Raw genomic sequence first — 27,697 nt, forward strand, 5'->3', positions numbered from 1 at the left:
CTGGGCCTGGGCCGGGGGGGGGGGGGGTGCGGCAGGTGCAGGAAGCCGGGGCCGCCGCCGGGCCCGAGGGGAAGCGGCAGGAAGGGACGCCCGCGCCGCGGCGCCGCCCGAGGTCACGGCCGCCGGCCGCCCCGCCGCCCCAAGCCGGCCCAGCGCCAGGCCGCCCGGCCGCAGCCCCTCGCTCGGCGCCCGCGCTCCCGGAAGCCTGCCCGCGGCCTCCCTACCCCGAGCCGGAGCGGCGTCGCCTTCTACACTGTACGAACTTCCCGCCGCTTTCGCCGACTTGCGACTCCGCGGCGGCGTCGGCCCCGGCACACCCCGCAGTACGGAGCCTGCTCATTGGCTGAGGGCGGCGGCGGAGGCGGGGCAGCCGGGGAGCGGGGCGGGGCCCGCGCCGCCTCCGCAGGCATGCCGGGAGTTGTGGCCCGGCGCTCCCGCTGCATGCTGGGAAATGGAGTCTTTCCCAGGCTCAGGGCGATCCGGGTCTCTCTCTGTGTGTCCGCCTGGGTTTCCAGACAAGTGTGGTTTCCTACCTGCCAGTAGGTCCCATCATATACTGTACCCTTCGATGCTGTTGGAACCGGAGTAGATATTGCCAGTGTTGCCAGTGGCTTGATTTATCGCATAAGTGTATTGCAAAGGGTTGGGTGTAAAAGAAGCCCTATAAGTCCTGGGAGCTGAGGGTCTCCTGTGCCTCCTGAGGCTTGCGTTTTCCCACCTTCTGCTCCCCCAGCAGCTTGGTTCAGGGTCCTATGGCCAGGGTCTGGAAGCAAACAGCCCGCAGTGCAAACCCTAGCTCTCTCACTCTGTAGCTTTGTGATCTAAGGCAACTTACTTAATTAACCCCTGTGAGTCTTGCTTTCCTGTTTCTGTCAGGATTAAATGAGATGATCTTAGACAGTGCTTTGCCTACAGTAGATGCTCAATAAATAGTAGATAGCATTAATATTATTGTGCCCAACGATTGTCCTACATCTAAATCCTAATTGTCTTTCAAAGCCTACTTCAATGTCTACCTAACCTTCTGTAGCATCTCATCTATAATTCTCTTATGCCACGGTTTCCATTGTGTTTACAATAAACTGTCTAAGCCTCTGTCATCCATGCAGCTGTAAGCTTACTGCGGACTGGGACAACGTTCTAGCTCAAAATCACCAAAGGCAGAAGGATATTGGTGAGGAGGGTCATCGATGAGGTATTCCCCTGGATCTTTGTTGACAAGGTCACCTCCACCAGGTGAGTCCCTCACTTGAAGGACGCTGCCCCTGGGCCCTCCCCTCCAGCTTGCAATGACAGCTCCCTCCCTCCTCAGATCTGCAGATTAGCACCTCTACTACTCTGAACCGGGAGTTACTGCCCCACTCCTGTGCTTCCCAACCCTAAACCTTTGTTAATAGTCTCCTTGCAAATAAACCCTCCTCGGATCATTTTATCTCAATGTGTCATCTGCTTTCTGTTGAGACCCTGAAGGAAGCACATGCACAAGGTGAGTACTTGATGAATATTTGTCGGTAAAGAGGTCTCAAGATTCACACATCTCATGGGTATGGAATTCCCCAGCAAGAAAATGTGCCCAGAATCCATTGAGAAAAAGAGACTCTAAACACACACACACACACACACACACACACACACATCTGTGTGTTAAGAAGACTTGGAATAGGACTTATCTGTCACATTGTGACCATGTTCCCCTAACCTCACCATACACATACAGAAGAAATCTCCCTGCTTCCACCCTGGGTTGACAATTGGCTGTCCTTAAAGCACAATTAAGTCAACAGCAGTACATGGAGTATTCCAAGGTGAGAATGGAACATATTTCTTCTGGAGCTCATGATTACATCACCCTCAGTTGGATGGCTCACTGTTAAATGCTACTTAAATGCAGCTATGTTCCAAGGCAGTTGCTAACACCTCCAACACCACCCACACATGCTGAGATGTCCTACCAGTGCAAAGCATGGCAGGGGACCAGTCCAAGCTGCCGTCATGGAGACAGCGTGTCTGAAATGCTGTAGATGGGGATACAACCCCTGGGACGGAGGAGATCCTCAATGAATGTTGATGATTTGATAGCTTGGTATCAAGATCAGGGTTGTGCAGAAAGTTGACCAGCGATAACTTGCTATGGCTGGGTTTTAGAACTTAAGAATTGAACTAAAGAGGAAAGGTCCATGCATATAACCCTGCCATCTACGCAAAAACATCCACAGTCCAAATGTTTACTGAGCACTAACTCTGAGCCAGGGAATAAGCTAACCTCTGAGGACTCTGAGGATTCTGGTGTAACTAATGTTTAAGGGGCCTCTACCACGGGTTAGACACTGTGCTTTTTCAGATACATTCAGGTCTTAAATTCAGGAAAAATACATTCAGGAAAAATATCTCAAAGACTAAATTATTCCAGGCCCCCTGAATCTACTAAGAATGGTTTTCACTGCCCCTTTATGCACAGCTCCAGTACATTAGGAAACTTCTAATAAAGAAATAATTTCAGTGCAGGAATAGAGATTTGTACACAAGGCTGTCATAGTCAGCTAATGGGGTTCCTGGCTGACAGATCATCATAGATAAAGTGGGGTGACCCATAAGTGGGTTCAGCTCAATGAACAAAAACTTTCCAGCTTCCTAGAAAGACAGACCAGCCAAAAATCTATGTGTGGGATCTGTATTGATTTGTCAGATAGCCAGGCCCCAGATTGCCCTTTTTTTATTTCCAGGAGCCCAGCTAGCTCCTGTAATCCTCATACAAAGGCACAGAAAGTAACAACAATACAACAGAGCACTTTGACGAAGAGAGAGAGAATGTTGGTTTTGGCTAGACGGTGGCAGAAAAGGTCTGTGAAGTTCAATATGATAGCCACCCACTACTACTATTTAAGAGGAAATATTGCCCTGGCAGGCTGTCTAGCAGTTACTGGTTCTGCTGATGAGTCAATGCATGAGTCCCGGTCTCTGTTGTTTTCATCCGTAGAATGGGGATAATCATCCTGGGCCAACCAGTTCTCTGCCTTCCCAGGGCTTTGAGAGGGCTTTGATCTACCAGGAACAAAGCTGCTGGGGTGTCATTAGTCAGTGTAGGCAACCTAACAACAACCCAATGAAATATTACTTCCTGGGAAGAGGGAAAAGGAAGAGGAGGCAAGAGTAGAATGTAGACAATGGTCTTCTGAGTACCCTGCCCCTGGTGCCGAGAGCTGGTATTTCCATTTTAGCAAGGACTTTTGAGCATCTCCCCTGTGCCAGGCACAGTGTCCTCAAGAAATCTGCAATCCAGTGGGAAAGCCAGACATGTCTACAAATTCCAGGAGCTGTGATTTTTTCGAGCACGTATTATGTGCTGGGAAAACTATCCCTGGTAACCCTGAGAGGTAAATAACATGATCCCTGGTGTCCAGGTGAGTAGACAAAGCCCCAGAGAAACGAACTGATGTGTTCAATGTCACTGCTGGTGACCAATAGAGCTGTCTGACTCCATATCCATCCTGATATTACAGCTGATGTTGCAAAAGCTAATGATGTAAGGAGTAACTGGTGGCACACAGACTCCACGTAGTGAGAACGCAGAAAGAAGAGGCAGTTGCTCTGCCAGGCTTCATAGACAAGGTGACAGACATTGATCTAGTTGGTCTATTGAACTAATCTGGTGACGTCCACAATAGTAGAGACAGGTCCTTTTAGATTTAATGACACAATAATTGATGAGTATAGATTATTCTGAGGTCAGAAGTGTCTAAAGGGGGTTTTAAAGGCCTAGGAAAATGTTTCCTCCTCCTCCTCCTTTTCCTTATCCTTATAATGATGATGACAACAACGACGACAATGATGATGGAGGTAATGGTGATGATGACAGCTTCCATTCATTATATCAAGTATTTTCCAGGAATTGTGCTCATACTTTGCAAACAAAATTTCAAGAAATTTTCACAATAGCCCTTGGAGGTTGGTATTACTACCCCTTCCCCCACTGCAGAGATAAGGAAACTAAAGCTCAGAGAAGGTAAGTAACCAACTCAAGGTCACACACCTAGTAAGTGATGCAGCTGGACTTTAAGCCAAGGTTTCAACCAACTCCAAAGACCAAATGTTTTTTTTTTTTTTAAATAGCTTAAGTATTTTATTTGTTTGCAACTAAGCTTGTTAACACTATATAATGAAAATGTACAAAGAATAATGTTGCAGTTTTTGGTTAGATTTAAGTCAAAGACATTCATTAATAAGGAATCTTCGAATATGAATATCCCAAAATTTCTCTAAGCCATCTGATCAGAACTGTCTCTGAATATTACCTTACTTTGGAAGGTACTGGCATACATTTGAATTAAACTCAGAATTTTTCAAAATAAGCCCTAATTAATAAAACTATTCTATATTCAAACTAAAACAATTTTAATAGAACTTTCCTTTCCAGAAGCAATAATAAAGGAAACAAGGCATTTTGTAAAATGTGGTCCTGAACAAGTCACAGTAAAAAATAAATGTATACTTAAACTTCCACCTCCTCAAAACAGAGGCTACTTTCTGTTCCACAGCCTTGGAAACAAGGTGAAGAACAGTCTGTAAGCAACTTTGGGCAGGGGGTTGCCAAAACAAAGCTCAAGCAGTTGAACATGGCAAAGACCAAATGTTTAACCACTCCTCCTGCAGTGCACTAACCGTTCATCATTTCATGTGTTTCTATCTCCCGAGCTGGTTTTCAAGACACCATAATTATTTGTCTTCCCCAAGTTTTAAGAAATTAATGGTACAGGAAAATCTAATGTGTGTACCTCCAGGAATGACTGCATGGTTTCTCAATGATGCTGGTTCGCCAGCTCTCAGCAGAGGATATTGGTGGATGGGTTGCTCTCAGCCTACTTGGGAGGAGTGACAGATAAAAGCTACTGTCACTCAGCACATGTTTCTACCATCTTCTACTGCCTCGTCCTACTACAGAGGCTGCAAAGCTAAAACCTGCATTTCCCAGACCCCCTAAGTGCTTAGGGCCCTAAATGTATATTATGCTCCATCAGGTGAGATTCCTTAGGAAGATTTGAAGGCAGAAGTGAGGCATCAACACAGTCACGGAGTCTTGGGATTTTTTGCCACCATGTTCCAATTCCATGTGTCTTATTTCGTTGTCAGAAGACAGTTGCTCTGGTGGCAGGTGCAGTTGTGAGTACATGTAATAAAGACTTTAACCTTGCCCAAAAGGAGCTCTGACCTTCATCCCAGTGTCTGGAAGATAATCTCTAAGACCTTGAAATCTCACGCTTGATAGGAGTGTCTGTTTGCCTGGAAGTCTTGGGTCACAAGATGGTCTAATAAAATGGTTTAGGGTAGGGCCTGGCTATGCTGGAAGAACCACCAACACAGTGTATGGCTGGTGCTTTGGGTCAGGCAGTATCAGTCAACTTCCAGAGGGACTAGAGATCGGCCACATGGGCACTCAATCATATCTTTGTGCAGAGCCCCAATAAGAACTCTGGACACGGAGGCTTGGGTGTCTGGTTGGCAATACTGGAAGCATTGTCATGTACTGATACTGGGAAGTAACGCTGTCCTAACCCCAGCAGAAGAGGACAACTGAGGCTCTATATTTGGAATCCTCAGTTCTGCTCATTCCCTTGGCAATTTTAATCTGTATCCTTTCCCTGCAATAAACCCTACCCACGAGTATACCGTGAATTGGCTAGAATTCTCACAGCTCTATTTAAACTTGCAAGTCCCAATGGCAGCCTCCTCGTCCTTCCTCTCTTTGACTGTAGCAGAACAAGTGGCTTCCCTGGCAAGGTGGTTCTGCAGAGTTCCAGCTAGTTGGACTAGTTTGGCCCTTCAATGATTTTATAAAGCACTAACCTCTTATATTAAATCCCTTTGTGCTTAAAATACCCAGAATGGCTGTTGTGTTAAACTTTAATACAGAACAGGAGCTGGCCCTGATAAAAGACGTCTCGTATCAATTCTAACATGCAAACTTTTCAGTCTTTAACATCTCTGAAATCAGGATATGTCTCACAATCAATGCCAATTGTAATTAATAGTGATTTCATCTTTCCTTTATCAGAAGCACATAAAATAATGGGGCATACTGTGATTGGTGGATTTGAATAAACTCCAGGGTACCTGGTACTTGCTTCATTAGAACTTCTCTCCAGATCATCTCTCCTGTTCACTCTACTTCCCACATTGCACACTGGATCTGACACCCCCAAACTCCTAGAGGCATGAGCATTTCTCCCACTCCACACTTTCTGAAAGTGAAGACAAATGTCCTCAGAGAGAGAAGCAGTGTGGTAATATGATAGCAGCATGGGCTCTGTAGATGAGATAGACCTGAGTCTGGAACCTCCCTCTTCACTTAATGCCATGTGACCTTGTAGAAATTATTAACCTCACTGAGCCTCTTTCCTCACCTGGTGCTGCTCACAGTTGTTGGGATCAGATGGGGCAGTGTGTGCAAAAATCTTGCCCCTGCGGCCACTCAGTAAAAGTTGCTTTTCTCCTTCTCTTCATCCCTCTCTTTCTTCTCTCCTAAACATCATGAGGTCCACAGCTGTCATCATTGATTGCCAGTGGCTAGCTATAGACTCAGGCCAAATACACATACATGCTCTCATCAGCTGCCAGGTTACAAACTAGGAAAGGAAGGCGTGCTCTTCCAAAAAAGCAAATTGTTGCTTTGCTTTTCAACCATCCACCTTTTATTATGTTTTGATTTCAGGGCTGCTCCGAGATTCTGGGACAAAAGGCACTGTATATGAATATTGTTATGAGACTCGAAGGGCTCTGAGCAAAACAAAACCGTTTTATCACAAGAGAATTGGAGAGACTTGTTGCCCAGTACAGTCACCACATGGAAAATGCATTCTTCCCATTTTCCACACATCATCGCCATCACCACCATCCCGCTTCAACTACACACACCCATAGCCTGTCAATCTATAGGCAAATATTTTTCAATAATAGTAACTGAAAGATGGGGCACCTGGGTGGCTCAGTCCATCGAACGTCCAAACCTTGATTTCGGCTCAGGTCATGATCTCAGGGTCCTGAGATCGGGCCCTGTATCAGGCTCTGTGCTCAGCAGGGAGGCTGCTTGAGGATTCTCTCTTTCCCTCTCCTTCTGTCCCTCTCCCTGCTCGTGCACACACGTTCATGTGCTTTCTCTCTCTAAAATAGAATAAATAAATCTTTTTTGAAAAAATAACTGAAAGATTTCAACAGTTACCATGTGCCAGGCATACCTGAGTATATTATAATTACATCCCATTTAGTCTTCCCAGGAACTCTGTGAGATAAGTACCATTATTAACCTATTTTACCTGCAAGGAAACTGAGTCTTGGAGTGCTTTGGCAACGTGTCCAAAGTCATATAGCCGGTGAGTGTATGGAGACAGATTTGAACCCAGCCATACGGTGTCAACGATGACCCTCTTCCTGTATGTCAAAGGGAATGTGGTATCCCACAGTATACTGGCACATGGCCCCTGATCTTCAGACATCTGGGGTCTGATCATTGAGCTAAGTGTCAAGGTCTGCAGCAGGAGAAATCTGAGTGGGCCAGGGCTCTTTGGGAAGACAGAGTACAGCGGGCTACATTTTGTTAATATGAATTACTTGGCTCCCTCTCCTTCTCCCCACTAATATCTTTGCGCCCTGCGGTTTCTCCCTGGTACAGGCAGCAAGGACATTCCAATTCTGTGTCTTGGGGGCAGAAAGCCATGAGGAAGAGAGCCAGAGAACAGAGAGGGTCATTCTCAGCTTTGGAAATTTTAAAATACACTTTGCAAAGTCATGGAAGAAGCAATACAATTCAGAGATTTGTGAGGCTAGGCTGTGTGTCAAGGGCCAGAGCCTTGGAGTTAAGGGCAGAGCATAGGAGAGGTCTCAGCAGACCAATGCTGAGGGTAGAGGGAGGGGAGAAGGAAGAGGGAGGCAAAAGGAGAAGCTGCCAAGGTGTCTCTGAGAGGGGCCCTATGTGTATCCTGCCCCCTCCTAAGGCCAACCCAAGACATATCGGTGCTAGAACCAATGTGGGGGACACATCTGATGGGCTCTCAAGGCATGGGGTCTCACCTTGTCTCCCAGACCTGGGCTGCTTGTTGGGCCTCGGGCAGTGATACCACGGTACTCTGGGCTGAATTGTGTCTCCCACCCACCACAGTTGATATGCAGAAGTCCTAACCCCCAGTATCTCAGAACATGCCTTTATTTATAGATAGGGGTCTAAAAAAAAAACAAACAAAAAATATATTTTTTTTTTTATTTATTCATGAGAGACACACAGAGAGAGGCAGAGACACAGGCAGAGAGAGAAGCAGGCTCCCAGTGGGGAGCCTGAAGTGAGACTTGATCCCAGGACCCTGGCATCAGGCTCTGAGCCAAAGGCAGATACTTAACCACTGAGCCACCCAGGCACCCCTATTGATAGGGTCTTTAAGTGGTGATTAAATTAAGACGAGGTCATATGGGTGGCCCTGATCCAATATGTCTGGTGTCCTTATAAGAAGAGATTAGGACACAGAAAAACCCAGAAGGACACGGGACGAAGGGGGCCACCTACCAGCCAAGGAGACAGACCTCAGAAGAAAGTGGTCCTGCCATCGCTTGGATCTTGGACTTGCAGAGAAAATACATTTCTCCTGTTGACGCCACCTGTGGTGTTTTGTTCTGGTGGCTCAGGCCAATGAATACACATGGTGACCAAAGCCTCAAGCTGCGGAGCTGGGTGGCTGTGCACGCAGGGCCAATCCCACACCACCTGTCCGCTCCTCCGGCCCACTCCCAGGGTTCCGAGACCCGGCTCCTGGGCTTCGTGCTCCATCTCTACGAGGCACCAGTTGGTGCGCCAACCCAGCCGAGGCACCAGTTGGTGCACCAACCCAGCCCTGCACCATGCCAGGAGCCCTTGCTTCTGTTGCTCTGTTTAGAAAGAAACTTCTATGAGGCCAAAGGTGTGAACTGATGGAGAGATGCTCCACCAGTGCTTTCAGATGTAAGCTAGACAATTTCAGGAAAATACCAGAAAGGGGACAAGAGAGGAAGTGTGTTGCACATCTATTAAGGGAGACTTTGAGAAGGTGTTGACCTCTTTAATCCTTATTATCAACCCCAAGGGCAGGTCTGATTATCATTACCTAGCACATGAGAAGCAAAGTCTTTGTGGTGGCAGCTAGTTAGTGACAGAATGAAGCCTTATACTCGACACGGTCTGACTCCAGAGCCATGATGACTCCACAATGCCCACTAAAACTAGGTGAGTGGACTTTCCTTCTTCTCTTTTTCTGCCTAAATGTCTCTGGCTAATGCCTTAAGAGAGAATGAATAATCAGCAAGTTGATAAATTATATTCCAAGCAAACAAACCAATTGTTTCACCGCTAGCAGGTGTGGCTTGATTGTAGACCATTAGTGACCATTAATAAGTGAAACTCAGGCTGCAATTCACTGGTATGTTTGAATTTCCCAGGATTTGCATTTCACACCAGGGAGCTGAGCTCAGCCAATATTTTCATAAGCTAACACCTGCAATAGAAGCGTAAAGCATGATTTCACCGAGGTAACATTTATCTCTGGGAATTAAAATAGAAGCCAAAGGATAATTTGTGAACTTGATCATTCTTCCCCCTGTCATTGGTCTTAGGTTAGCATAGCGATAAGGCCTCAGGTGTTATAAAAATTTGTCGAGTAGCTTTAGGAGGATTCAGGATGTTAGGCATCCACTTGTGCTGCCTCCTTTGATGCATCTACATGCTTGATGTTATACACGTACTGTTGAATAAAGGTTTACTGAGCACCTACTATGCCCTAGGTGCAGTGTTGGTTCTCAGGGTGGGAAGGGACAGGGCGAGATTGCTGTCTCTAAGAGGCCGCGCTCTGCTGGGGTAGATGGACACAAAGTGACTGTCACAGGACCACGATGACCTCATTAGGAGAGGGGATTGTCATTCCCTCCTCAAGTTCCCATGAGAGAATTCCATCCCATATCCCAAGGAAAGCAGTCATAGGAAGAAATCTCAACCTTCTCCCCACTGACTCCTCCTACATAAGAAGGGATTTGTCAGAGGGGTAGGTGGTGAGAAGTAACTGAACACGAGCATGGGGCAGACAGCCTTCCTCTCTGATCTCCCCATTCCTGCCCCTAAGGGAAGAGAAGGCTCGGATCTCAGCCAGCCCTGCCTTCCTGACTCAGGTCTGGAAGCATGAATTTCTCTGTTGAGGCTCACAGATGTGGGGCAGAGATTCTCTGTTGTATGTGACTCGGCTCAGGGGCCTCATCTTAAGGTTTAGATTGGGGACCAAAGTAGCAAGGAAGCTCACAAGTCCACAGGTGAAGCCACATTCTCCAGCGAAGCTTTACCAATCCTAAAGGTGGCACTCTGCTCTTCATTTGTTTGATTCTATATTTCAATTTCTTTCAGAGGAAAGGAAATGGGGTGTTAGTTCATTGGATTCCTGAACTCTGGTAGCTGTGACCAGGGGTAAGCAGGAGGAGTAGAGGGAGAATAAAAAGGAACGAATGAATAAATGAGTGAATGAATCCATGAGTGCATGAGGAGTGATAACTAACCAAGCAGGGGAAGTGGCCATTAGGCAAAGCTGGACCCTTGAATGAAGTCCTAAAGAAGGCGTGGACAGGAATCAAGCACACAGGGCTGGGAAGGGCACTCCTGGCAGGGGGAAGGGCATCTGCAAAGGCATGAGAGTAAGAGGCGTGGTGCTTTTGAGAAATTGCAAACAGCTGCTCTTGTCTTGTGACGCTCCAGGAACTATACTTTCCTTAGCTGTGGCCCTCTCTACATCTATGCCTTCGCTCCTTCATCTCCTCTTTGACCCTCTCTCTGACACCTCCAGGATGCCCTCCACCACCTTCAAGCCACCGGAAGCATTCTTGCGATGGTTGCCAGTGAACCCATGTGACTAATTATGGTGACCTTTGCTCAGGCCACCAGGCCTCCACACAGCAGCCCCCCATACCTGCCACACTCCTCTTCTTGCAGCACTTTCTCTTCTTGGCCTCTAGAACACGCCTCTGCCCTGGTTTCTGTTTCCTCTTCTGAAAAACGGTTTCCCTGTACCTTTTGCTAGCACTTCTTTGGCTCCAACTTCTGAGTCTTAAAGGCCCTTTGCTCTGTGTCTCTCTTCAAATCCACACTGATTTCAGAGGGCACAGATAAAAACTTGGAGATCTTCAGCACAGAGTTGGCCTGTTAGAACCGAGGATGGGTTATTTATGAGAATGAAGGAAGTAACATAAGGAGCGAGTGTAGACTGAGACAAGAAGTCAGAAAGTTCTGTTGGTGATGAGGGAGGAACTCATAGCATACTAACCTCCCCTGGGATGGGGCAGCCAGAAGTAGGCAAGACCTGAAGGGGATCTGATCCTTGAAAGTAGAGGTGGATCCATGTTTATCTGACTTTTCTAATGGGGACACTCCGCAGCCTACATACCACAAGGCAGCTAGAACCCAAACGGAAAGTTGCAATCTTACTAGCCGGAGGAGTCAGAGGATGGGATTTGAGCTGCTGGAGCAATCAGAAATGGGGAGGGATTGCAGAACAGAGCCACAGGGGCGACCCTAAGACCTCCTGAAATCTTTGGCTGATTGATGATGAATTGCACCCACATGAGCAAGACTCCAAGAAGCCCAAGAGAGAGGAGTATTTGGAAGGCTGAAAGAGCATGCATTGAGTTCAACATTGCACGCATTGCACACAGTGTCCCACAGGGGACACTGAGTCAGGAGTTTGAGCCCTACCAAGTTGGTGGAGCTTGATTAACATATTAGGCTATCTCTCCACTGAAACCCACAAAAGACCATGACTGAAGAAGAAAGGTGAGGCTCAAGGACTGGGGAACTAAGAAACAGAGGCCCCACCATGTCAGTAGCTTGTCCAGGCAGGGCTGGGATTCAAGCCCAAAGGCTCCAGCTCCAGAACTGAAGCCCTCAACCTCAACTACATGTTCAACCCTCACCTCAAGTAGCCCATATCCTTCTTCTAAAGCACTCATCACCAAATTGAACACCCGATGACATTGTACATGGAGCTATCCATTTCTTGCACTAGACTGAAGCTCCGTAGGAGCAGAGAGCTCGCATGGTGCCTGACACCCAGTCCAATAAATACCTATTGAATGAATAAATGACTCACCAAAGCCTGCGTGTGTATAATACATTAATACATTTGTTATTAGTGAAGACATATGATTAAAAATGCCTTCCTGCCATATAATTTCACACACCCTCTATGATCCTGGAGTGAATTAAATCACCAATAATCACTCTGGTTTGTAGCTGGGTCTATTTGTACATATCTGTTACTGACTATTTTTAAGTACGACCAGGAATTTCTAAGCATAATATGAATGACTCAGTATTTTGATTAATCAGCTCAGTAGGGAAAATTTCCATGAGTAATCAGACTGAACATAAAGATAGTGCATGCTGAGACGGAGTTGGGGGTGCGGGGAGAAAGACGAGATGAGAAATTTTTTTTTTGTAGTCAGAAAGGCAGAGTCAACGCTACAGAACTTACCAAGTTCCTGTTTTATCATAAACAGGGTGGCAACTGTTTTTGGGTTCTGGTGGCTGCCACATGAATGACCACATACTTGGTGGCTTAAGATACATTTATTCTCACCCTGCAGAAGTTCAAAATCAAAGTATCAGCAGGGTGGTGCTCCCTCCGGAGGCTCCAGGGAGAATCCTTCCCTGCCTCTGGCAGCTCCTGATGCTCCAGGCATCTCTTGTCTTGTGGCTGCATAACCCCAACGTTTGCCTCTGTCTTCATGGCCACCTTTCCTCTGTGTGTGTGTAAAATCTCCCTCTCCTCTCTCTTTTACGAACACCTGTTACTGGACCGAGGGCCACTCTAAATCCAGGACGATCTCATCTCACAGTCTTTAACTTGATGACATCTGCAAAGACCCTACTTCCAAACAAGGTCACAGTCACAGGTATGTGGTTTGGCACTTGGACATATCTTTGGGGTGGGGGGAGGACACTATTGAACCCACTACAACAGCCATGGCCAATGTTGCTGCCATCAGTCTCTTTAATGGAATCAAGAAAGGAGGCTACTCTAACAATTGCCCATGGACCTCAGGTGCTGCTGGGCATGTCTCCTGCTATGCATTCTCCCCAAATTGGAGCTGCTCTGGCCCAAGTACATCCACTCGGCAAGGTTCCCACTCTCCAGAGAAGGAAACAGTGGCCAAAAAGTTTAAATCAGCTGTTCAAGGTCACACACATGGAGAAGTCCAGGTTTGTCTTTGACCTTAGGTATGTCATCTCCAAAGCCAGCGAGATGGCCATCTCACACTGCCTGAAATATACGGGTCATTAGAGAGTTACCATGTTTTGTTTTGTTTTAAGATTTAATTTATTTATTTGAGAGAGATAGAGAGTATGAGCAAGGGGATGGGGCACAGGGAGAGGAAGAAGCAGACTCCCAGACAAGCAGGGAGCCTAATACAGGACTCAATAGCAGGACTCCCAAGATCATGACCTGAGCCAAAGGCAGACCCTTAACTGGCTGAGCCACCCAGGTGCCTGGAGAGTCACCATATTCTTTAAATATCTTGGCTAAAATGTAAGCACTTCCTGAGTGAAGTTATAATAAGGAGGAGGGTAAATTTGCAAATTAAGAAACTGATAACCAGAGAGGTTAAGTGACTTGACCAAGAGTATTTAACAAATCAGCAGGTGATCAGAAACCACACCCAGGAGTCCTGATTCTGCACAAGGAAACTTAGAAGGCGCCAGCCAGTTTGAGGTATCCTGTATTGGCTGTGCCAAAGGGTTGTTGTTGGCCGAAGCAAACTGAAGTAGCGAAGTCCTCGGCCGGACTCTGCCAAGAGGCTCCCTTGGACCGACCCTTCCCAGGAGGCCTCCCTCCCTGCGTAGTTCAGAGAGGAGAAGAAAAAAGCTGAGGGTTAGAGACCCGAGTCTTAGTGGGAGGCCTGCTACCAAAAACTCAAGTAACCTTGAGCGAGACATGTCTTCCCTCAGTCTCCTCAACTCAAAGCAAAAAGGTTGAATTTAATCATCTCAAAACTGCCTCTAGCACTAAGCACTTGTTCAATAGCTTCTAGAACTTGGGCAAGCCTCAGGTCCAACCAGAGCTAGGTCAAAGCCCCGACGGATGCCTGGTGTTGGCTTTGCCTGTCATCCTTCCACCCTTCCACTGAGACTGGCCTGTCTCTATACCATGGCGGGGCGGGGGGCAGGAGAGATGCCCCCAGTAACTTTTACTTTACAGTTGGGAGGGACTGGCCCCATCCCTGCTTCTGCCCTCGGGTGGGCCTTGACCCAGATCTGGCCCATCGGGGCAGTTTGCACCCTGAAAACGATGACTTGTTCAGGGACAGGAGTGTGGTTCAATCTGAGCCAGTGAGATCTAATCCTGGGGCTTATACTGAAAATATTGGGAGAAATAAGTTCTCCTTCTGCTGGTGTTGCCACGCCGTGAGAATGTTGAACCTGGAGCGGGGCAGCACCAGGGGCACATCTGAGGAGCTGAGATGTCAAGAGATGGAGGGAACCAAGTCCTGGGGACCCTTTTGGAGCATCAGGATGTGCCCTTGCCCAAACCCACAACACTTCCGAAGTTCGTGGTTACGAGAGCTGCTTCATCCTTCACTTTGTGTCTGAAGCCACTTTAAGTTGTCACTGCAACTAAGTTTCCTGATTGATACAAAAGCCTTCATTTTGAGGAATGGAACCTGAGAGTGGAAAGTGGCTTTTTCTTGTAATCTGACAGCAGGAAGCACCTCAGGACCCATCGAGTCCAATTCCACTCTTTACAGATAAAGAAACAGGTATCCGGAATGAGACGTGTCTTGTTATATGTATACAACACACACACACACACACACACACACACACACACACACACACTGCTGTGTGAGTCGTCTTATTACAATGCTGAGAAACTCTGTTTATCATCAAACATTTCATACATCCTATTACACGTGAGAGAATTATTATCTAGCCTGGTGCCGTGAAATGCTTTTTCCCATAATGGAATTTTACTCTGGAAGTGTATTTTGGTATTAAAAGGCTCCACTTTATAATGTCGATGGTTCAATCTGTGATCTAAAAGGCACTTAAACGCTTTGAACAAGAGGCATAAAGAGCTTTTATTGCAAAAGCCTTGCTGGATCTACCAATTCCGCCATTGATCCCTTTCCCCAGAAGACTTCTGGAAGCAGCCCGTGCGGTAGCAAATCCCATGGCAGGGCTGGACCTCCAGCTAGTGAGTGAGACACGCTTCCCGTGCTCCCATCTGCAGATATTGAAACTATTCCAGATGGACAGTAATGGGCTTCTTCAGGCACCCCGCTCAAGCAAAAACGTGCAGCCATGCAGAATACGCATGGAGCTAGTTCTCAGGCCCCTTTCCCCCCAGTGTGTCCACTGGGTCACTTCATCTACAAAATAAGTTCAGTAGTACCAGCTCCCAGTGTCCTTGTGAGGGGTCAGTTAAGCCTGAAGCCTGGTACATATAGGTGATCCATGAATGTGGGGGTCCCTGTCCTTGGTGGATGTGACTCTTCAATAACTGGGGGATTTAGGTCTACAAGAGCAGTGGTAGATTGGAAAGGACCCCACGTTTGGAGCCCAGAGACCAGCAAGCTCTCAGCTTTACCCTGGGCGGGCCATTCACGTCTCTAAGCCTCCACTTCCTTGTTGTTGTTTAAGATTTATTTATTTATTTATTTATTTATTTATTTATTTATTTAAAAGAGAGAGAGAGAGACAGAACACAAGCAGGAGGAGGGGCAAAGGGAGAGGGAGAAGCAGACTCCTGCTGAGCAGGGTACCCCGTGTGGGGCTTAATCCCAGGACCCTGGGGATCAGTGACCTGAGCCAAAGGCAGACATTCAACCTACAGAGCCACCCAGACACCCCTCCACTTCCTTGTCAAGGGAGCTTTGAATATGTCACAGGATTGTCGTGGTCATTCATGTCATGCATGCACCATACTTCCAACCCTGAGTCCGTGAGACCTTTCAGCTCAGTCACCTACCATGGAAAACAGGAATATGCTCATCACCTTTTGGTCACTGATCCTCCCTTTGCCAATGGCTGAGCACCAGGGACATTTGGTTCATTCACTGGTCATCAGGGGCTAAAGGCAGGGGTATCCCCTGAAAGGAGCAGTGGGCAGAGAGCAGTGAGAAATTGGAGCAATTGAACATTTCCCAGAGAATGTAGCACGGACCAGTGGCCCTACGAGAGTTCCGTGGGGAAACAGGTTTGGGAAACATGGCATTCTATACTTTCCGTGAGATTTCCAATGCACATCAGCATATTTAGCTTTTATAGTCAAAAGGGAAAAAAATAATTTTGTTTAATTTGGGGCTTCCCAAATCCTACTGCAGAACATCTGTCACCAATCCATAGCGCTCATGGAAGGGAGAGCCCACTTGGGGAGCAAGGCTCCAAGATTCCAGAAGCTGAAATGGAATTTCCAGCTATTTCTTAGCTGTGATATTCCTGCTAATACTTCATATGCTTTCATTCACGTATTCCAGTATGAAGCCATTCCTTGGGCTACACCATCCGTCCATTCCCAAAGCACTCTATCATGCACGTATTCCGTATTCACAGAGCAAGCTCTGCTTCCCATGGTCTCTCCAAGGCAAAGAGAATACCTTCCAAAATACAGCTCCTGACTGCAAGGAACTCACTGTCTAACAGGGAAGACAGACACCTGAGCAGATAATTATATGCAAAGTGACAAGGCCCATAAGATAAATGTGCACCTTGTAGGGTGGGATGGGGTGGGGCAGATGTCAGGAAACCCTTGTTTGAAAGATGAGTTGCTGCCCAAGGAAACAATCAGAGGAGGCAGGGATGCCGCAGACACAGCACGTGCAAAGGCCCAGAAGGAAGATAAAGAGATTTCTGGAATTACAAGAAATAAAATTAGGATGGAGAATAGAGGGTGAGGGGAGAGGAGGAGAAAAGTAAGGAGGGGGCAGGCTGTGAAGGATTTACTGAGTGTGTGTGCCAGGGAGCGTGGCAATCTTTCAGAGGATCTGAAAAGCTGTGTGTTTGTGAATGTGTGCACACGTGTGTGTGCGTGTGGCGAGTGGCCAGGGGGCTGACGTGGTTAGATCTGGGGCAAAGAGCGATAGTTCTGAGACTGCATGGAGAAGGACTTGGAGAAACACCTGAAACATCAGTCAATGGCTTATAGGCAGGGCATGCTTGGAGGATTGAAGATGGCAGCAAATTCTCTGTCAATCCTCTGACAGAGATGGAGTGTGTTTCTCCTCCTCCTGAATCAGGACAGTCCTCAGTGACTTCCTGGCTAATAGAACGTGAAAGAAGGGACAGTGTGTGAATTCTAAGTCTAGGTCATAAGAACCCTTGGCATTTCTACTCAGCCTTCTTAGAATACTCACTCTGGAGGGAGACCAGCTATCCAACTCCCCCTGGACCACCATGCTGTAAGGAAGCCCAAGCTAGCCACGTGCGGAGCTGTGTATTGAGAGCACGATGCCCGGCCACCCCAGCTGCTCTTGTCGCCCGGCCCAGTCATCAGACGTGTGAAGACAGATGCCATCTTGGATAATCCAGCCCAAGTAAACACAGCATGAAAATCAAAGGAGCCCAGCCAGCAGCCAGGACCAAGGCCAAGCACTGCAGCCCCAGTCGAGCTGCTCAGCTATCTCCAGTTGCTCGAGTCATCTGGGCCGAGGCCAAGTCACTGTGGAGTGGAGACCAGCTGTCCTGCATGCCTCTCTGCCCCAATTCCTAATCCACAAAATTGTGCATGTAATTAAACGGCTATTGTCTTATGCCACTAAATTCTGGGGTGGTTTGTTACACAGCAAGAGCTAAACAGGACACACTCAAAGCATCAGATCTTGTAAAAAAAAAAATCCTGTGAACAAATAGGAAGTAGTGCATGCTGGTGTGTGCACACACACACATATACATTCTCACACTTCTCAGACACACCTCCTATGTCATTGTTCATTCCCACTCTGACCTCTACTTCAATGGCCACAATTCTGAAGGTGTAGGGACAGTGGCCCATTTGACAGGTGTAGGGATGGTGGCCCATTTGACAAAGAACATGATGTAAATATGGAGAGTGTTATTAGTAGGTGGGTTTTGTTGATAAGAATCTAATGCAATTCCAGGAGCCGAGCAAGAACACCATGTCAGCCGGCATTTCATTCTCATGGCAAGATCATCTCTGTAGCAATTTCTTATGTTCCTGGGTCAAATCCAAGATCTCATTGCAAAGCCAGCAAAAACCTCCCTTCAAGGTAGGCCTTTGGGGGAATTTCAAGCCATTCATCTCCTCCCAAGGCTCAAAGTCAGCCTAGAATAGCCAAAGGCCAAGCTCAGCTTCACCCTGGCTTTCTGCACTGGAAATGTGAGAGAGGCCTTGGTGCAGGGGGAGAAGGATGGGTGAGGGGGCACACTCGGCAGGAGGGAGAAACAAGGTCTAGTCCTAGAGGACCCTACAGAGAGCATCCTCACCAGGCCACACCCGGAGAGGCCCTGGCCCCGCTCCGTGATCAAGAGACCTGCGCTTAGGTTCTGGTTCTGAACCTCAGGTTTTCTGTAACGTGATAGCTCTTGATCTGTCTCGGGGAGTATCATGGGGACACAACGAGGAGGCAAACTTGCAAACTGTCTGTTACATCTGGGAGATGGAGCCTTGAGAGCAGCCTCTTCAAGGGTTGTTATAGGTGGAATATGTCTTCCCAAAATTTATGTTAAAGTCTAACTCCTAGGGGCACCTGGGTGGCTCAGTTGGTTAAGTGTCTGTCTTTGGATCAGATCATGATCCCAGGGTCCTGGGATGGAGTTCTGCGTTGGGCTCCCTGCTCAGAGGAGAGCCTGCTTCTGTCTCTCTCCCTCTGCTGCTTCCCCTGCCTGTTCTCTCTCTCTTTCTCTCTCTCAAATAAATAAATAAAATCTTAAAAAAAATAATAAAGTCCTAACTCCCAGGACCAAGAAAGGTGGCCATTTTTGGAAATAGGGTCATTGTAGAGCTACTTTATTATGTTAAGATCAGGTCATGGGTCCTAATCCAATGTGACTGGTGCCCTTATAGAAAACAGAAATATGGGCAGCCCGGGTGGCTCAGCGGTTTAGTGCCGCCCTTAGCCCAGGGTGTGATCCTGGAGACCTGGGATCAAGTCCCACATCAGGCTTCCTGCATGGAGCCTGCTTCTCCCTCTGCCTGTGTCTCTGCCTCTGTCTCTCTCTGTGTCTCTCACTAATAAAATCTTTAAAAAAAAATAAAAGAAAAGAAAAAGAAAAAAAAAAAGAAAACAGAAATATGAGGGTACCTGGGTGGCTCAGGTGGTTAAGCCATCTGACTCCTGATCTAAGCTCAGGTCTTGATCTCAGGATCATGAGTTCAAGCCCCATGCTGGGCTCCACCCTGGATGTGGAGCCTATTTACTTGAAAAAAAAAATTAAATTAAATTAAAAATTAAAAAATAACAATAATAAAAAAGAAAGCAGAAATATGGACACACAGACACACACGGAGAATGCCACAAAAAGAGTCGAGTTAAGCTGTCCAAGCCAAGGAACTCCTAGAACCTGGCAGAGAGGCCTGGAACACATCCTTCCCTTGAGCCTTCCAAGGGAGCATGACACTGCCAACACCGTGACCTCAGATTCCCAGCCTCTAGAAGTGTGAGAATAAGTTTCCGTTGTTGTACACCACCCAGCATGTGGTACTTGGTTATGGCAGCCAGAGGAAACTCATGCAAGGGGTCATTCACATCAAACTTGTGTTTCTCGAGCTTCTTCTGTGTCTCAGGCATCATACATAGAAATGACTAAGACACCACCCTTCCCAGGGGCGCCTGGGTGGCTCAGTGGGTTAAACATCTGCCTTCGGCTCAGGTCATGATCCCAGGGTCCTGGGCTCGAGCCCCACGTTGGGCTTCCTGCTTCTCCCTCTGCCCTTCCCCACCCCTATCTGCTCATGCTCTCTCACTCGCGCACTCTCTCTCTCTCAATAAATAAATAAAATTGCAAAAAAAAAAAAAAAAAAAAAAAAAGACCTGACCCTTCCCTACACTCAAGAGTCTTCCAAAAAGAAAAACTCATCCCAAAGCCGAGTACTAATTTCAAAACAGCAGCACAAGGCACCTACTCCAGCCCAGGGAATCAGAGAAGGCTCGGGGAGGAAGTGACATGGAAGACTTGGGGAACCCCTGGGGCTGTGAGCAGGTTCTCCCTCAATAAGGTCCACTGTTAGGTTTCACCCGGAGGATTCTTACACTTCACTCAAGCTCTTCTAACTCAAGATAAAACCTCAAACAGCAAGGTGTGTCTAAGACAAGAATCCTCTTTCTTGTCTACAGAGGAGCAGCTGCAGTCATGGAGAAGGTCAGTGAGGGCCTCCAAATGACTTCACAATTCCCTATGAACTCCAGGGGGTGGGGAAGATTTGTGGTGCACATACTCTAAACTCAACCGGGGCCAGATCAGAGCCTGGCATCTGGTAGGTTCTGTGCAGGTGTTTATTGAACTGAAATGATAGCAGCACTGAACTCCAACTCAGCCCATTCCTGGGGCCATCAGACTCCAAGGGGCCTAGGAGTGTTTGCACAGCTCACGTAGACCACTGTGACCACCTGCTCCTTCCATCTGGCAATGGCCCTACTCATCCAGTCCACGCATCTGTGGTCAACGCGATGGGTCAAAAGTGGGAGGAAGAGGCTGCAACATACAGAATGACAGCCAATGGGGTCTCTGACCCACCCAGGAAGTACCTTTTTCAAGGATTTTGAGTTGCAGAGATGAGGAAAACAGATAAGGAAAGAGAGAGCCTGAGACAGAAAGGAAGATCCAGAGAGAGAGAGATGGAGAGAGAATTTGAATGGTCTTTGTCCCTGGTTCTAGTACCTTCCTGAGGCTGTCCAGGTTTCCTGACAGAGACAGGAGCTAAGGAGTCCTTTTGTCCCTGCCTCCAATCCCATTGGCTCTAGTGAGGAAGAACACTGAGCACATCTACCGCCAGGTGCCTCCGTGGGTTATTTCCCCGACAACACAATGAAAAACAAGAGAAATCTTGGCAAACTTTAAAGAAAATATAGTTAATTGCCACTGACATTCTCGCTTTAGTTACACAAGCAAGCCCTGGCTTTAATCACATGCATTATTGTAATCAGCCTGCCAATCACATTTTGAAATATTTCATTTTTGACATAATTACAGTAGAATACCCACAACCCATCAATAACATGGATCAGGCAAGATTGATATTGTGTTTCCAAATGGGACCTGACAAAGCCATCACGGCTTTTGTTCGGAGGAAGAAAGGTAGGACGAGTAGCATCTCCCTCTCCCTTTACGACTGGGTTTAGCGAGACTGTCTCGCACGTCACTCACAACAGGCTGGAAAACCCCACTCGTCGGAACTGTAATTGGGAATTTTCAATTATTCAAGCCTCATCTATGTTATTCTTATTGAGTAACAAATGCAAAATGAATGCTCTAACCTGGGGCCTTTGTGCGTAGACATTATTGTGAAACGGAGGCCTATTATGAATTGCTCTTTTATGTTAATTTACCTCGTTTTCCTTATGAGTTCCTTGCTGTATATCAGGTTATTCATGTATAAAGCTCTCCAAAGTGGAACACGTGCCTGAGAGATTGTAAAATTTGGATTTCTGACTTTTCCAGGTGGGTTGGCTGTGACCAGCCCCCGGTCCCTCACCCACACCTCTGCGTGTTCATGTCAAGATGGAACTTCGCTGTTAACCCTAGCAGTGAGAATTAGATGCCCCAGACAAATCCTCAGACAAATTGTTCAAAGAGTGACTTGTTTTTTCCATACAGAGTTCTGTTCTTCCAGGAGAAGCCCTTTTATCCAGCTACTTGAAAGGCTGAAGTTGACAGGGAAAGGAGGAGCTCAGATCTGAGGACAATGAGTCCTTGTACAGAGCTTTTTTCTAGAAGCATCCTTATTAAGGACTTAACATTGGGTGTGTTTCATCAACAGAACGGGCCATAAAATAGCTCAAAAGCCAATCCCTGGGGATCTAGTACAGAGGTTCAGATGGGTCAGCAGTGTGACTCCCAGGTGACCACATCTCCAATAGCTTTGCAGAGCACTGAATGCCCACCCCAGGAAGCACACTGTCAGCAAGCCCAGGGCGCTTGCAGGCCTCCCTGGTGCTGATACCTTGATCTCAGACTTCTGGCTTCCAGAACGAGGAGGCTGGCATTTCTGTGGTTTAACTCGCAGGTGTGCAGTACTTTGTTAGGGCAGCCCTACCAGATGGTTATACCATAAGGCAGGTCACTGAATTGACCAGAACCTTCATTCCCTGCTTCCCCTCCAATCCTGGTTAGTCAAGGCTCACCTGCTTTGAAGCTGGAGGATGTCATCTTGTACCTACAGGCACCTGAGTGTGCCTTCTGTGTCCTCCCTCCTCAAGCTGTGACCATTTTAATAGTAACCTGGGGTCTAGGTGTCTCATGTAATGGTATATGTATATAGTGTCTTATGTAATATGACCTAGGAAAAAGAAAGAAGAAAGGAGGAGGTGTTTTAAAAGAGCTTGCGTGATTAGGTTAGACCCACCCCGATACCCTCCTTCTGTCATGTAAGGTGACATAATCATGGGAAGGATAGCTCACCATATTGGTGGGTTTCATCCACACTCCAGAGGGAGGATACAGGGCAAGGATCATTAGTGGTCATTCTTAGACTTCTGTCTACCTTCTAGGAGAATATCCACATGTGTATAAATGCTCAGAAAAGGCTCTGCAGGGATACATATCAAATCAACAGCAGTTTTTTCTCATGCGGAAGGAGAATGTTCTTTCTGGTTTATGCCAGGACTATATGCTTAAATATACATGCTGATTAATTAAAGGGTCAAAGTTAATAGATACAAATGAGACATATAGGTTCCAAATGCTAAGAAAAAGGAAAAGCAATGGAACAAAGAAAATTCAATCTTTTCAATAGAAGTCTGGAAAGGGAGGGGGAGCAGGGTAACTCAAAAACAAAATCATGTCTGTGGAAAAAGAAATGTAAATGCATTAAATTCTTACATTAAAAATCAGAAGCTCAGAGTGAGTTGTTTTGATGCAAATACCTATCACATATAGGAGGCACAACTAAAAAATGACACACAAAGACTGAAAATAAAGACATAAGACAAGCAGTAAATAAAAAATGAAGGCCATTGTGGTAATGTTAATATAAGACTGCATTGAATACAAGCAAAAAGTAATTTTTCATATTAATAAAAAGTACAATTTATAAGGAAATGTAATAGTTATGACATTTTTGCACCTGACAGCATTATTTTAAAATGTTCATTTAAAAGATGGATGCAGAGCAGGAAATTTACTCCTATAAAATCATACTGTAAGTCTTTAACATGCTTTTCTCAAAATTGATGGGATCAAATGAAAGAAAGAAATGTAGAAGATTTAAATAACACAATTAACAAGCTTGATATAATAGAAACATAGAATTTTGAACTACCAGGCAGAGAATCCATATTCTTTTCAAGGAACACTCATATAGTAGGCTATAAAAGAAGTCTTTTCTATTTTTTTAAAGATTTTATTTATTTATTCTTAAGAGACACACAGAGAGAGGCAGAGACACAGGCAGAGGGAGAAGCAGGCCTGGAGCCTGATAACGGGACTCAATCCCAGGACCCAGGATCACAACCTGAGCCAAAGGCAGATGCTCAACTGCTGAGCCACCCAGGTGCCCTAGAAAATCTTTTTGGAAAAACGGTGAAAACAAACACATTTCTGACAATTCAATACTGTTAGAAATTAACAGCAACCGTGAAGATAACTAAATTTAATCGATCTGCCTCAAAATGTTAAAATGCCATTCTTGATAACTCCCAAGTAAAAGAGAAAAGCAAACCAAAATTAAAAACTGTTCAGAAGTGAGCAATAATGAGAGCACCACATATAAAAACCCATGGATTGCAGCCAAATTAATACTCAGAGGAAAACCTATAGCCTTGAATCTTCCATCTGAAAATCTTTCTATCAGAAAGATTGAAAATAAATGAGCTAAACATTTAACTCGGGAAACTGAAGAGCTGGGAGAAACAACAAGAAAATAATCCTAAATAAAACTAAAAATGGCAGAAGGAAGAAATTAACAAACACAAAGGCAGAAATTAATTAAATAGAAAACCAGAAAATAGTAAAAACAAACACTTGCACTTTGAGAGGCGGATGAAATAGACATATTTTCAGCAAGTATGGGTTTTTTTAAAGATTTTATTTATTTATTTATTTATTCATGATAGACATAGAGACAGAGAGAGGCAGAGACACAGGCAGAGGGAGAAGCAGGCTCCATGCAGGGAGCCTGAGGCGGAACTCGATACCGGGTCTCCAGGATCGCGCCCTGGGCCAAAGGCAGGTGCTAAACCGCTGAGCCACCCAGGGATCCCCTGGCAAGTATGTTACATCAGTGACTCATTGAAAATTTTTGGAGCACAGACCATGTGCCAGGTGTCCTTCTACTCACTGAAAAAGAAAGTGAGCAGAGCAAAGGGTCCCTGCCCTTGTGGGGATAACACTCTGGTGGAAGTGGAGAGATGATATATTAATAAACAAGTAAATCTAAATGAAGATGAGTGTTCTAGAGAGGAAAAAAAGCATGGAAGAGAGATATGGAGCCTTAGATTGGGTTGGTTTGCACTTATAAAGAGGATGGCCCGAACTCACTGAGAAAGCATATTTGGGAAAAGACCAAGGGGAGGGAGGGAACAAAGGCTTGCAGATATCTGGAGAAGGGTATTCCTGGCAGAAGGAAGAGCAAGTACAAATACCCTGGGGAGGGGCATGCCTGGTATGTTTGCAAAGGAGACAAGAAAGATGCTGATGGAGAGAGGAGGAGAGAGAACAAATATTCAATAAAGAGGCATAGAGGAGTTTTTTTTTTTTAAGAAGTTATTGAAAATGTAGCTTATATTACTTAGATATGGGTCAATGGCTACAGCAAAAAAAAAAAAAGTTTAAGCAAAGAGGCTTAAACAAAGGAGAAGTCAACTTTCTCATAGCACTAAGGTTTCATCTTAGGCTCCTTCTGCTTCATTGATTTGCATCTCAGCTCATTGTCCCCTGACTCACCTCTAGGTGACCCTTCCAGGCAGCACATTGAGGAAAGAAGGGGAACACTCCCACATTTAAAGACATGTGCCAGGAATTGCACGCAAACCTCACTTTCTTTACAACCTGAATTCTGAAATTTCCCACAACCTGAACTTTGGGACTTAGTTACATAAGCCACAAAAGAAGCTAAGAAAAGTTGTCTCATTCCAGGCATTTATACCCAGCTAAAAATTGAAAAGTGAACAATCAGCGGCCTGTGCCACAGGAGCCAAAAATCTATCTCTTATTTTTTAAAATATTTTATTTATTTACCTGAGAGAGAGAGAGTGTGTGTGTGTCTGAGAGAGAGAGAGAGAGAGAGAGAGAGCACGAGCAAGGTGAATGTTAGAGGGAGAAGCAGACTCCTCCCTGAGCAGGGAGCCCGATTCCAGACTCGATCCAGGACTCTGGGATCATGACTTAAGCCAAAAGCAGACTAACCGACTAAGCCACCCAGGCACCTGGGTCTCTCTCTCTCTTTTAAAGATTTTATTTATTTATTAATGAAGGACAGAGAGAGAGAGAGAGACAGAGACAGAGACAGAGACACAGGCAGAGAGAGAAACAGGCTCCATGCAGGGAGCCGGATGTGGGACTGGATTTGGGGACTCCAGGATCATTCCCTGGGTGGAAGGCAGGCCCTCAATGGCTGAGCCACCTGGGGAATCCCCCGGATTTATCTCTTAAAATCAATCAATCAAACAAACAAAAAAACAAACAAACCAACCAACAAACAAACCACCATGCTGGATGGGTTAAGAACAAATTATCCCAAACCTTTAAGAAATAGAGTGTTTCAGGATACATCCTCTGCAATACTCAGTTACTGAGAGTGGAGAAGGATGGAAAGTTTCCTAGTTTGACCTTTCAGGTTGGTGTGGCCTCAATCCTAAGGCCAAGAATAGTGCACACATAAAAACTATAGGTCAGTATCATTTATAAATATAGAAGCAAATCCTAAATAAAACATGATTGGTGGCCTGTTAAGAGAATAATGCAATTCAATCCAGTAGAGTTAAATGCCAGAAACGGAAATATGGTTCAATATGAGGAAGTCCACCTCACACATTAAAGGAGAAAATCATATGGCCACCTCAAAAGTTACTGAAAAATAATCAGATGAAACCAAGCATCTAATCCTAGTCTTAAAAATAAAGCAAACTGCTTGTTCACTAGAAATGGATGGAGATTTATGTAAGTAGATAAGGAGTATCGTGGCAGAGACTGTTCTAGTCACCATCATCCATTCTGTTTCCACCCTTGTACCCAACCCCCAGTTTTAGCTGGTAATACGGCCACTGAGCCAGAGACTACATTTCCCAGCATTCCTTGCAGTTGGGTGTGAACAGGTGATTAAGTTCAAGCCAATGGGACTCAAGTAGAAATGATACCTGCAAATGCTAGGTTATTGCTCTAAAGAGGGAACTGTTCTCTTGAGTTCTCTTTCCCCCTTCCAGCTGGCTGGAAAATAGAAATTCCTGGAGCTAGTGTGGAAGCTCCTTTAGGGAAACTGGTGGAACCAGCCCTGGGCTGCTTACCTTGGACTATTGCTGTGAACTCTTACGCGGGAGAGAAATTAATTTCTACCTTCCTTAAGCCACAGTAGTCTAGAATCGCTTTGTTGTGCCAGTTAGCCAATGCCCTAACCAGTACTTGAATACGGTAGTTACCATAAATCACCATAAACATGATTTCCAATCATGAATCGTAGAAGTATTCCCATTAAAATCAGGAACAAGAAAAGAGTATTTATCTGCTCTCTTTATCATTCAACATTTTGCTGGATGTCCTAGCCATGTCTCAGCAATTAGGTGAGAAGAAAATAATAACTATTAGAAAGGAAAATTAAAATTTCCATTACATGTGGGCAATATTATCTTCCTTCTTACTAAAAAGTACTAGATATGGTAAGAGATTTCAATAATAAGTGGCTAAAATACAAGAGATTTTGAGACTCAGTTCCTTGTTTAGGAAATGGGGATAATAGGTCCTCGTGGGATTATCATGAAGACCAAATGATAAAATGATTGGAAAATGCCCAACCCTCCCTGACATATAGTAGGCATTCAATAAATACTCTTCCTTCCCTTCCTTCTTATTCAGCTATAATCAGAAATCTCACACATCTATCTATTTCAAGAGAAAGAGGATTTCTAAGGTTCTGAAAGTAAAATAAATCTCTACAGCATTTCTGTGCTAAGGCAAAACCCTACAGGAATAAAATGGAATCAGAGGCTCTCTGATTGGAAGAAATCTAACAGATTGGTTTGTCTGACAACCCATCTAGGCCCTGAAGGCTCTCTACAACCTGTGCTGGAATGTTTTCGGTGCCAAAGAAAATATTATCCTCTAGAAGGACCTGTTCTTTCAATCCATCCACCAGCCCATCCACCCATTCATTCACCCACCCGTTTATCCACCTACCCACCCACCCATCCATCCATTCATCCATCTACTAGCCACTCGTTCATCCATCCCCCCATCTACTACCCACCCACCCATCCATCTGTCGGTCCATCCATCCCCCCATCTATCCATCCACAGCGCCATTCCACAGACACTTATTGAGCA

At 45.8% G+C, this 27,697-nt stretch overlaps 1 protein-coding gene across 3 annotated transcripts in view; it reads right to left on the minus strand.

Annotated features, from left to right (window-relative positions):
* Positions 1-27,697, minus strand: part of VRK1 (VRK serine/threonine kinase 1) — a 109,047-nt gene that overhangs the window by 75,784 nt on the left and 5,566 nt on the right. Inside the window, exon 1 of one of the 3 annotated variants that reach the window (XM_041759709.1) lies at positions 225-325. The exons of the other annotated variants lie outside the window; for them this stretch is intronic. The gene's annotated coding sequence lies outside the window, so the exon portion shown is untranslated. Of the gene's footprint in view, positions 1-224; positions 326-27,697 lie in introns of those variants that run through there. 3 annotated transcript variants of the gene reach the window in all.

Source organism: Vulpes lagopus, chromosome 6 (assembly GCF_018345385.1).
Source record: "Vulpes lagopus strain Blue_001 chromosome 6, ASM1834538v1, whole genome shotgun sequence".
Taxonomy (NCBI): Eukaryota; Metazoa; Chordata; class Mammalia; order Carnivora; family Canidae; genus Vulpes; species Vulpes lagopus.